Genomic DNA, 10,727 nt, shown 5'->3' with positions numbered 1-10,727 from the left:
GCACGGCCCAGCCAGCATGGCTCAGTGGTGGAGCGTCGACCTATGAAACAGTAGGTCATGGTTTGACTCCCGATCAGGGCACATGCCCGAGGTGCAAGCTCCATCCATAGTGTGGGACATACAGGAGGCAGCCGCACTATAATGCTCTCACATCATTGATGTTTCTACCTCTCACTCCCTCTCGCTTTTCTCTGAAATCAATAAAAAACATATTTTTAAAAAAATAAGATATGCCTTTTTCCCATGTTGGCATAGAATGGGCCAAAGATGGTGGTGAGTTAATAAATATTAAAAGCCTTAGCATTTACCCTCAGGAGAACTACAGGGAGGCATTATTATTATAAATTCATCTATATGATGTATAAATAAATTATTATAGGCAAAAAAAAACCTAGAAATTTCTGACTTGATATAGATTCAATTTCACTGCAAAACTACAGAATACTTATTCACATACTGCAAAGATTTACTAAGCCACTGCTATGGGCAGACACTGTTCCACTAGAAGATAGCAGTAAATAAAACAGACCAAAAAGCACAATTGAAAGTTGCTGTTTTGCTGAGAGAGGCCTGCCAATTCAGAGAAAAGCCAATTAATAAATCACTCTGAGTGACTACTAGACACTGCAGGCCAGACGGGTTGATTTTCATTAAAACAAAGTTTTCCAAGGTTGTGACTTTCTCAACTGTTTGCTTGTTTTTGTTAATGTCAAAGCCGTATTGATATATTGTGCTAAGGTATATCTGCTTCCAAAGGCCACTGACACTGTGATTGGTTTAAATTAGGCCTAAATAGATGCTGGTGCTATCTAGAGACCATTTGATCATATAAAGGGTACACCAGTGCATTTGTAGCCAATCTGGAAATATAGGTTTTCACACATGTATGGGTGCCCAGAAGGAGACTGATAGGAAGAATCAAGGACAAGATGACTGAAAAAAATACCAAGGGAACATTTTATGGAAATTTTTGCAGAAACACTGTATGGAAACTTTGGTCTAAGATTTCAGAAAGGAGGAAAAAGAAAATAATGATAATAATTGAGTTTGGGGTTTTTTGTAATTTTAGGTATTCTTATCACTCTCACACACAATAAGGAAGAATGGTTTGAAACTCATCCAGTGAAGTAAAAAGTACATCAAAAAATGCACTGATTTTGGTGGAGGGCCTTAGAAGGAGGAGAGATAGTTCTTTTTTCTGCACTGGTCAAGCTTCCAACCCAGAATAAGTCCTACCCCCTAATGTACAGGACTAGGGGCTAAAATAGAAAGGAAAGGAAAATATAACATGTTGCCCAAAGACTTAATATTAGGGGTGTTTTTATTTAAAGCAGGAGGTGATAATCATTTATCTTGTACCTAAATATAGAGGCACAATCCTCCATTTTCAGCTTAGAAGTCATTTGCTCTCAGCTTGACTCCTGCCCCACTCAGATCTGAACGTGCACTCCTTACGCACACTCAGACTCACAGCACTCTAAGCCCCCTTCAGCGCACTGATATCACTGAAGGACATTTGCTTGCTTTCTTACCTATGACCCCTTCCAGGGTGGGAGCTCCATCAGAGCATTTGTGATTGCTATCTTATAAAAGCACACACTACAGAGCAGTGATGGCGAACCTTTTGAGCTCGGCGTGTCAGCATTTTGAAAAACCCTAACTTAACTCTGGTGCCGTGTCACATAGAGAAATGTTTTGATATTTGCAACCATAGTAAAACAAAGACTTATATTTTTGAGATTTATTTTATATATTTAAATGCCATTTAACAATGAAAAATCAACCAAAAGAATGAGTTCACGTGTCACCTCGGACACGCGTGTCATAGGTTCGCCATCACTGCTGTAGAGCATATATACAAATGCCTTCTGAGAGCAACTGACAGTAGCAGAATTGAACAACTAAAGTCCTTCAAACTGAGCTCCAGGTAGACCAGGAAAGGAATGGGTGCCTACCATCTTAATTATTATTACCATCCCGGCCCATGGAAAATGATTAAAAATTATTGAATGAATATATAATACATGAATGACTGTCTAACTAGAAAAGACAAAATGGATTCTAAGGGTTTATCTAGTCTTAAACTGTGTCCATAATACTCGTCACTTTACTAATTCTGATTCCCGTCGTGGGTTTTCATCTCTCATAATTATCTCTCTATTCAATCTCAAGAAAAAGGGCAATCTTCCTCAATAATCCCCTTCCTACACAAGTCTAAGAATGGATATTTCTTGGCTCTTCCTAAAGCCCATCAAAGCAACTCTACAACACAATACATGGTATTAATAGAATAAAGAACAAGATATATTATGATTTCAATAGATGCAGAAAAATTCAACTGCTTCCAAGCCCTGGCCAGTGTGATATAACGTTGAAAATAATATAATGAGCATCTTTCTTTTCAGCATCTACTCTGCAACAAACACTATGATGCCTACCATTTCATTGGGAGATATTATTATCTTCAATTTGTAAATGAGAAACAGGTTGAGTAATTTGATTTGTAGCCTAACATAGGCATCACTGCTTACATAACTCATTTCTAAGGATAGGTAGGATGCCAGATAATTTGGCTGTTTCTCTTTGGTTTGGTTTCTTTCCACACCATGGGTCAACAGGGTTTATTTAGTAAAAGGCCAGTTGGTAAATATTTTAAGCTTTGCAGACCATGTGTCACATAGTCTTCTTTGTTTTGTTTTGCTTTGCTTACACTCTTTAAAAAAACAACAACATTCTTTGCTTTCAGACATAAAAACAGGCCCATGGGCCACAGTTTGCCAACACCTGCACTAGACCATGGGATATTTCATTTTAATCTATTTATATTATCTCACTTAAGTCAAAAGCAGTGAAAGGCTATACTCCACTATTCAGTATTAATTTTGATAGAGGCAAATCACAAGTATTTTATATGTTTGTCATCTGAGCACTGAAGTTTACTAGCAGACTTGAGAATGTTAGCAGCAAAGTGACAGCAAATAGTCACCTAAGAGCATGAGCTTTGCAATTGTTTTGTCCAGAAATAAATGTGTGTATCTTACTTCTAAGACAACTTCATTCATTCTAGGGCTGCAACAACAGATAATTTTAAAAAATAAAAAAGATCAATATAATAAAACATGTTTGTCTTCACAAGAGAGTTAGGAAGATAGGAATCAGTATTTCTTATTCAGGTACTCTTGAAGCACAGAAACTAAGTCAAGGTTATTTTTAAGCCTTCTCTACTGAGCTGATCACATCAAACTAAAATGTGTTCTAAATTAAAACAGATGTTGCAAAATAAAATGTGACATTTTCCTTATAGCCCCCACGATCTTCTATCCTGGTCCCTCAATGCCCTCAGAGGTCTCACTCACCTTTAGGGGATCTGGATTGCTTAGCAGGAATACAAAAAGTAGTAAATAGTGTTTGGGTCTTTAGTTTCTAAATCAATTCTAAAATTCATAACAGAGATAGCAGTCTGAAGACCAAAGCATTTTATTTTTAAGAGCCAGACTTCCTGAGAGAGCCATTTGAGAATCCAAAGTGATAAGACCCAAAGTAAGCACGGCCTAAAGTTTATGCCCTAAGAAAGTGATTAGAAGGAGAAGAGAAAAGGGCACAGATTAAAGTAGATGAGGGTTGCTTGAGTTGCAGGGGCAAGAGAAATGGAGAGCCAACTACCAAGGAGGACAGTGGTGAGGCTAGAAGGGGTCTTAGAGAGAAGAGGGGAATCCACTTTAAAAGAGTTACAGTCTCTGCCTGCACAGGCACGTCCTTTTCACACGAATGAAGAATGAGCCCAGCCCGGCGCCAGCAGGCACTGCACCCCATTAGTGTGCCAAGAACAGCTCGGTGTGCACCTGCTTTTGAGAGTGGCCCACAGGTCCCTTGTTGATCACCCATCAAAAACAATGCCCTTCCTTCTACATACATATGCAAATAGTTGCCTCTTTATTTTCATGTACCATTTATAATATGGGCATATGTTAATTTCTTTAGCCTCAATGATTGGGCACGTAGGTTATTTTCCGACTTTGATTATTATAAACAATGCTGCAATGAAAAACTTAGTATGTAAAGTCATTTCCTACATTTATACCTATAGAGTAAATCCCTGGAATTGAAATTTAAAAACAAAAACAAGAACTAAACGATGCCCAGTGAAGCCCTGAGAGTTGGCTCAACACAGTTTGAAAAACAAGGTAGGACAGACTGGAACCAGCTTAAGACCCCCACTCCTCACTCCCTCCACACACACTACTCTCCAGCAAAGACAGTAGTAGAACCCCAACTCTAGGTGCCATGAGACACCTGAGGTTCAGAGAGTGTTACCTACACAAGGACACCCCGCTAGCAAGTGACGAAGCTGGGATTCAAGCCCAGGTTGGTCTTGCTCCAAAGCTGCTGTTCCTAAATGTAGCATTATACTGCCTCTCAAAATTCATTTTGGACCTAGATTTTTATAACACTTTTTTAAATGACAGTCCATCTGTCTAGATAAGCATAAGAGCAATAAGAAATCTCATTTGTATTCCCAATGACACACAAGGTTCCTTATAGACATCCCTAAGTACACCAAGTTCCTTATGTATGTTGCCTCACCAAATCCCCACAACCACCTGCAGAGTAAACAGTGTGGAAATGGGAACTGGATACTCGGACAGGTTAATTCATTTAACCAAGGTCACAGCCAGTAAGTAGCAGAATTAGGAGTCGAGCCCGCATCTGGCTGATGCCAAAGATATTGCTCTTTTTCACTACAGCAAATTTACAGACATGTCTATAGAATATATGAAAATAAATTGCACTGCATTTTTCAATTTGCCATTTATTTCTTGTAAAATAAACTGTCTACTCAAACAAATTTCTGTCCATTGCCCTTCAATTTTTTTGACCTGCAGCTAAAGATAAATTTCTGTTCTGCTTACAATACTGATCCTGGGGAGTTAGATGGGATCAGGCAGTTTAGGGTAAGGGAAGATGGTAGATTAAGAGGAGATGAGGCAGATGGTCAGGATGTGAGCAAGATAGGCGGAGAGCTGCACTTCCCCCTGAACCTAAGAGTGGGAACTGAAAGGGAGGATGAGGGGGGGAAAGGAGATTGGCTGGTGTATTTTTTTAAAAAGCCAATAGAAGGCAAGTGCAGGAAATTTAAACCCCTAGACTACTGAGCTTCTGCGGCAACCCTTTTCTGGGCCTCTCTCACATGCCGAGAGCTCTGTTACTTTCGCTAAATAAACTCGCTTCTCTTTGCTTACCCTTCCCTTTGCTTACCCCACCCTTCATTCATCAACTTCTGGAGACAAGGAACCCAACAGCTCACACTCACATCTCAATCCTTTACAAATAACATGTCTTATTAAATTAGATTCCTGACCTTAAATATTTATTTACACTAAATTCCTATCTCAGGATTCAGATACTGAATTAATGAAAGAAGAAAGAAGGCAAGAAGGGTGTCAGGGCAAGAAGAAAAAAAGTAAATATTTGAAATTAGGAATAAAAGGAATTATAAATATCTGCCTAGAATGAATAGACTTCAAAAATTAACGTCTTAGGATGTCACAATAAATGTGCAGTATCTTTTTGTAAGTGAAATCCTCTATACTACCTTTTATGTCCAATACCAGTTAATGTTAACCATGGCAGACTTAACTCTGGCTTGTTAATTTCAAGACCAAGTGCAATGATCTCTAGGAATTGCCTGTTGAACGTGAACCAGCCTTCAACAGCTCCTCCAAATGGCCACACATTTAAAGCACTGCAAAACTTCCCAGCTGAGGTTCAGTTTTGCTCAATAGATATGAAAGTTGTGTGTGTTTTTTTAAAGAATGCTCCTTGGAACTATTTACAATTATTCCTTTGTTAAATAGCAACTTATTTTTGAAATGGGAATATTTCTTCTTGAGCAATGATACACACAAGCTATGAACACACTGTTAATGAGCGGCCACACCTTTTAAAGATTCACTAGTTTATAATGTGTGTTGTTTCTTGGCCACAGCCACAAAATATTTACCAGAGTAACTAATGGCATGCATGGGACATGATCCGGCAGAAAGAACCTACATTCTTCCCCAGGACAAAAGGAAACACATTTCCTCTATCTGGATTCACTGAATCGACTTAACCAGATCTTCACAAAACCCTGACTGCTAATCCAGTGCAAATAGCAGAAAGTAGCATTCACTCTGGCAAAACCACTTAACAAACTGCTTATCTGGCAGGGACTTCAAATCATCCCCTCAGGGTCATTTGCCTTTTATCTTTTGGATGAATTTGCCCATGTCAATACCAGGGAAAGTTTTATTTCCTATTTCGGTGCCTCCGTTTTCACTGTAGGTGACTTTACTTCAGCTCCTGTACTGCCCCTCCCACTTTATGCCAGTCTACCTCACCCTGAATCCGTGGATTCTGTTCTCAGGTGTAATTTACATCTGATCCCTATCCTAATCCCACACTGGCCATGGGTGTTTGTTAGTACAAGTTTAAGCAGCTCTGCCTCCCAAAATAATGAGATGTTTATAGAGACCTTTAAAAACTGAAATGTTCATTAGAAATCACCAACACATGCTGACTCAAGGATCACAGTGTCTTAAAAATCACCACTAACATGAGAGGGACAGAAGCTGATATAAATCAACAGACTGTATTTCTAGAATGGTATTCAGCAGCCACCTCCACTGCTTCTTCCGCAGGAAACCAAATTACAGTGGAGATTACCACATAAGCCAACAATTATCATATGGTGTGCTAAGTATTTAAAAATTAAAGTTATCGAACCTAGATCATGGAACCAGGCTAGGCAGGGGGAGAACACAAGGTAGAAGTTTCAGAGAAAATATTTCCAAAGGAAAAGACACGCGAGCTTAATCTCTATCTCAGTCCTGGCCAGGTAGTTCAGTTGATTAGAGCACTGTCCTGATATGCTAAAGTTGCGGGTTGATCCTCGGTCAGGCCACATACAAGAATCAACCAATCCTCCTGCCTATCTAATAACAGACAAACATGGTAATTGACAGTACCTTTGCTACACCTCCCATTGGCTAATCAGCACAATATGCAAATTAACCGCCAACAAAGCTGGCAGCTAATTTGCATACTGCAGGCAGGGCGGGGCAGCGCCATCCCGCCTGCTCCGCCACCATCCGGGCCTGCTATCGGTGACCCGGCGCGGCCAGGCAGGGCATCAAAGGCTTGAAGGTGGCTCTGGCCAGAGCAGCGAAGGCTTAAAGGCGGCTCCGGCCAGAGCGAAGGCCTGGGTCCCAGGTGCTGGAGGAAAACCGGTGCCTGCAGCCAGGGGAAGGGAAGGCCTATTGCACGAATCTTTTCCTGCAACAGGCCTCTAGTGAATTCATAAATAGCAACAAATCAATCTCTCGCTCTCTCTGTCTCTATTTCTCTTTCTCTCTCTTTCTCTTTCTCCTCCCTCCCTTCCTCCATGCCTTCTTTCTAAAAAATCAATAAATAATTTTTTTTTAAAAAAATCATAATTCAGAGAGCCTACTTCCTTCCAAATTTCACCAAATTCAATTCAATTTCAACTTCAGTTTGGTATGCACATTCAAACCCTGAACCCATTATCCCAGAAGCCCATTACACAATGGGCCCAAGTTGAAAGATTTTCCCAAACTGGAAAGTTGTCTTTCCTGGTATATTTCCTGAATCTGAAATTTTCTCACTTCTGTTCAACCCTGCTTTTGCAGACAACAAACCAGAAAATAACTCTATCTGGGTGAACAAATGCTCAGGTTTATTAAAACGTTGTAGAGGCTGCTGATGAATGGAGATTCGTAGAGTAGATCCTGCTGCTGATGTTATCAGCCTATGTCCCAAGAGCTGGTTAAATACCCAGTGTAGGTTCACCAGCCAAGTGACTTCCTATCACCCCTGCTCCTTCCATTCAAGTTCAGGGAAGGACCTCAAGGGAGTCTCACATCATAAAAAGTGATCAAAAGCTCATCTTTTATTTTTCTGTCCTTATATCTTTTCAGTGAACGAATATTGGAAAACTGTCAGAGTTCAAGGTTTTATAAAGGTGGGCATAACAGATTTCAGTGTGAACAAGCTTTGGAAACTTCTTCAATTAAAAATAACTGATAGATGTCAATGTCTAAATCTTCTAACCCAACAGTCCAAAGGACATGCTACTAAGTGTTCAGTTAAGCTTTATTTGACCACCAGGGAATCTCTGATACGTATACCGTGGTTTCCTCCATTTTCACTGGACAAGGTCAGTAACAAAGAAAATGATACTTTAACATTTCATTGCTCCCCATAAACCACTGCAAATATACTCTGAACTTATGCCTGTTCTCTGATTAACTAGGAAACTAGAGGACATATACCACACAGAAAGGCCTGGAGATGTTTATTCCAATATCATATGTACAGAAACAAAGAAACAAAAGTACAATGTTAAAATGGGATATTGACAAAACAATTTTTATAAGATGATTTCTAGCTAAGGAAAGGAAGGGAATGTAATTAATCATTTGGAATTATGAGGAAATATATCATTTTGGAAAAGCATTAAGCTGGATAGTTAAGCAACTCCAGAACTCAAAACTGGATAAAATTACCTCTAAGAAGTTGGCTCCAATGGTTTAATGCTATAAACCATGAATTTCTACTAGGACTGTATTCAAAGTTATTTTATAGCTCCAATCTGGATTCACTTTGAGGAAAGTTAAGAAAGACTTGAGGCTTATCTGATGTGATTTTTCCACTGATGAAATTTTTGTGATTTCATCACAAAAAACTAAGATACTTACTTTGAAATTGAACATGATGCATGCAGGGAAAACAACATGGAAATCACCAGACCTTCAGATTTAGCATACAAATTCAAGGTATCCAATTTACATAAGATTATGAATCTGAATTGGGGTTGATAAAATTTGCCTTCTGTAAAAAATATGCACACTGACCTGAGAGTGCCCTGTAATTTCATCCCTGCTTAAGTGTGATTTTAAAACATCTAATCACGGAGTATTGAAGTTATTAGGAAGTTTAATCATTTCTTCCATCCTTCAATAACAGAAAGAAACTGAGATCTAGAGAGGCCCATCAAGTCTCTATTATTAGCCTTCTCCTTCACTCCTCCTCTTCCAATTACTCCTCAACTAATGTGAGTTCTGCCTCCCCAAGCCCACCCCCACCACAGAAACTCATCCCCAATGACACAGTGCATATTGTCTTGAAAATTCTCTTCCCTTTACTTAACACAACAGTCCTCAGATTTCTCCCCTGTTTCTGAAACCTTTGCCTTACAATGCTCTCTTTTTCTACTTTCAACTTAAATGTTTATTGTCAGAGCTCTGTCACAAATCATCTTCTCTTCTCCTTCCACACATTCTCCTCCAGGAAAAGTCAGTTCTTCCCAGGATTGTTAATCCCCCAATTTCTATTTTTACCCCAGACCTTTCTCCAAAGCATCAGGCCCAGGTCTCTCACTGCCAACTTGAACTTGTGCCTGCATATCCCACAGACTTCTTAAGCTCCACATGTCCCCAACTGATGGTCTTCTTCCCTCCACTTGAAATCCACTCTTCCTTCTGGGTTCCCTCAATTGTGGAATAGCATTCTAGTTGTCCCAGCCAGAAACCTACATGTCATTCTAAATTCTTTCTCTGCTCTGTCCACTTCTCCCCATCTCACCTGCCTCCATCCGAGCCAAAGCCACTGCATTCGCCTCCTAACTAGAGTCCTTCTTCAACGCATGTCCTTACCCAGCATGTTTTCTCCTGAGCAAACAAAATGATCTTTCTCCTGATTTCATTGCTAAAATTCTTAACATCTCCCCACTGTTCTAAAAAGAAGCCCAAATTCTAAAAGGAGTGTCATGACTCTCCTGTCTTGCTTCCTCATACTTTCCAGCAGACACAAATGTCTGCCTCGGTGGTTCTTAAATGCAGCTTTTCTTATTCATCAGGTTCCCCTGAGAAACCTTAAAAGTGCATATCTATAAACACTTGCCGATGCAAACCTACAAACACACCCTAAAATTCAGTTATGGGCTATCATATGGCCTGTTTCTCTTGCTACCATGCCTTTACTTCCTACTAGTTCTGCCATCTCACCAGGATTGAGCTGTTAATTTCTGTGCACATGCAAAAGGACCAGGAAAATAATTACTGTTTATAGAAACACAGTCACTATTTTTGTGTTCTCTTCTAATACTTATCTGGATGCCCAAGTTCTACAAAACAGACCCTTCCACAGAAGGGAGCTTTTGCCAAAGGAAACATCTGACATCTTCTTAAAAATCTGAAAGTGCCACAGAGAGAGAAGATGAGAGAAGCAGCATCTGTAACTCTGACAACTTCTCATCCATGCCCTGCCAGCATCAGTTCCAAAGTCACAATTAACCGACCTCAAATTGCCAATGGCTTGCCAAGTATCTCGGGGGGTGGAGGGAGCTGGAGAACAGTTGCTAAAGAAAATTACACCCATAGTTCTAAAGGATAACAGATACTTTTCAGAATCACCGAGAAAAGTTTTAAAATAAAGGTGGTCTAGCTCTGGCTGGTGTTCTCAGTGGTTAGAGCATCAGCCCATGCACTGAAAGGTAGCAGGTTCACTTCCTGGTCAAGGGCACATATCTCAGTTGCAGAGTTCGATCCCCAGCCTTGGTTGGGGCATGTGCAACCAATCAATGTGTCTCTCTCGCCTCTCTCTCTCTCTCTCTCTCTCTCTCTCTCTCCCTCTCTCTCCCCCCCCCCCCCCCCCCCCCCCCCCTTCCC

This window comes from Myotis davidii, unplaced genomic scaffold (genome assembly GCF_000327345.1).
Source record: "Myotis davidii unplaced genomic scaffold, ASM32734v1 scaffold192, whole genome shotgun sequence".
Taxonomy (NCBI): domain Eukaryota; kingdom Metazoa; phylum Chordata; class Mammalia; order Chiroptera; family Vespertilionidae; genus Myotis; species Myotis davidii.
Note: the sequence above shows the minus strand (reverse complement) of the source record.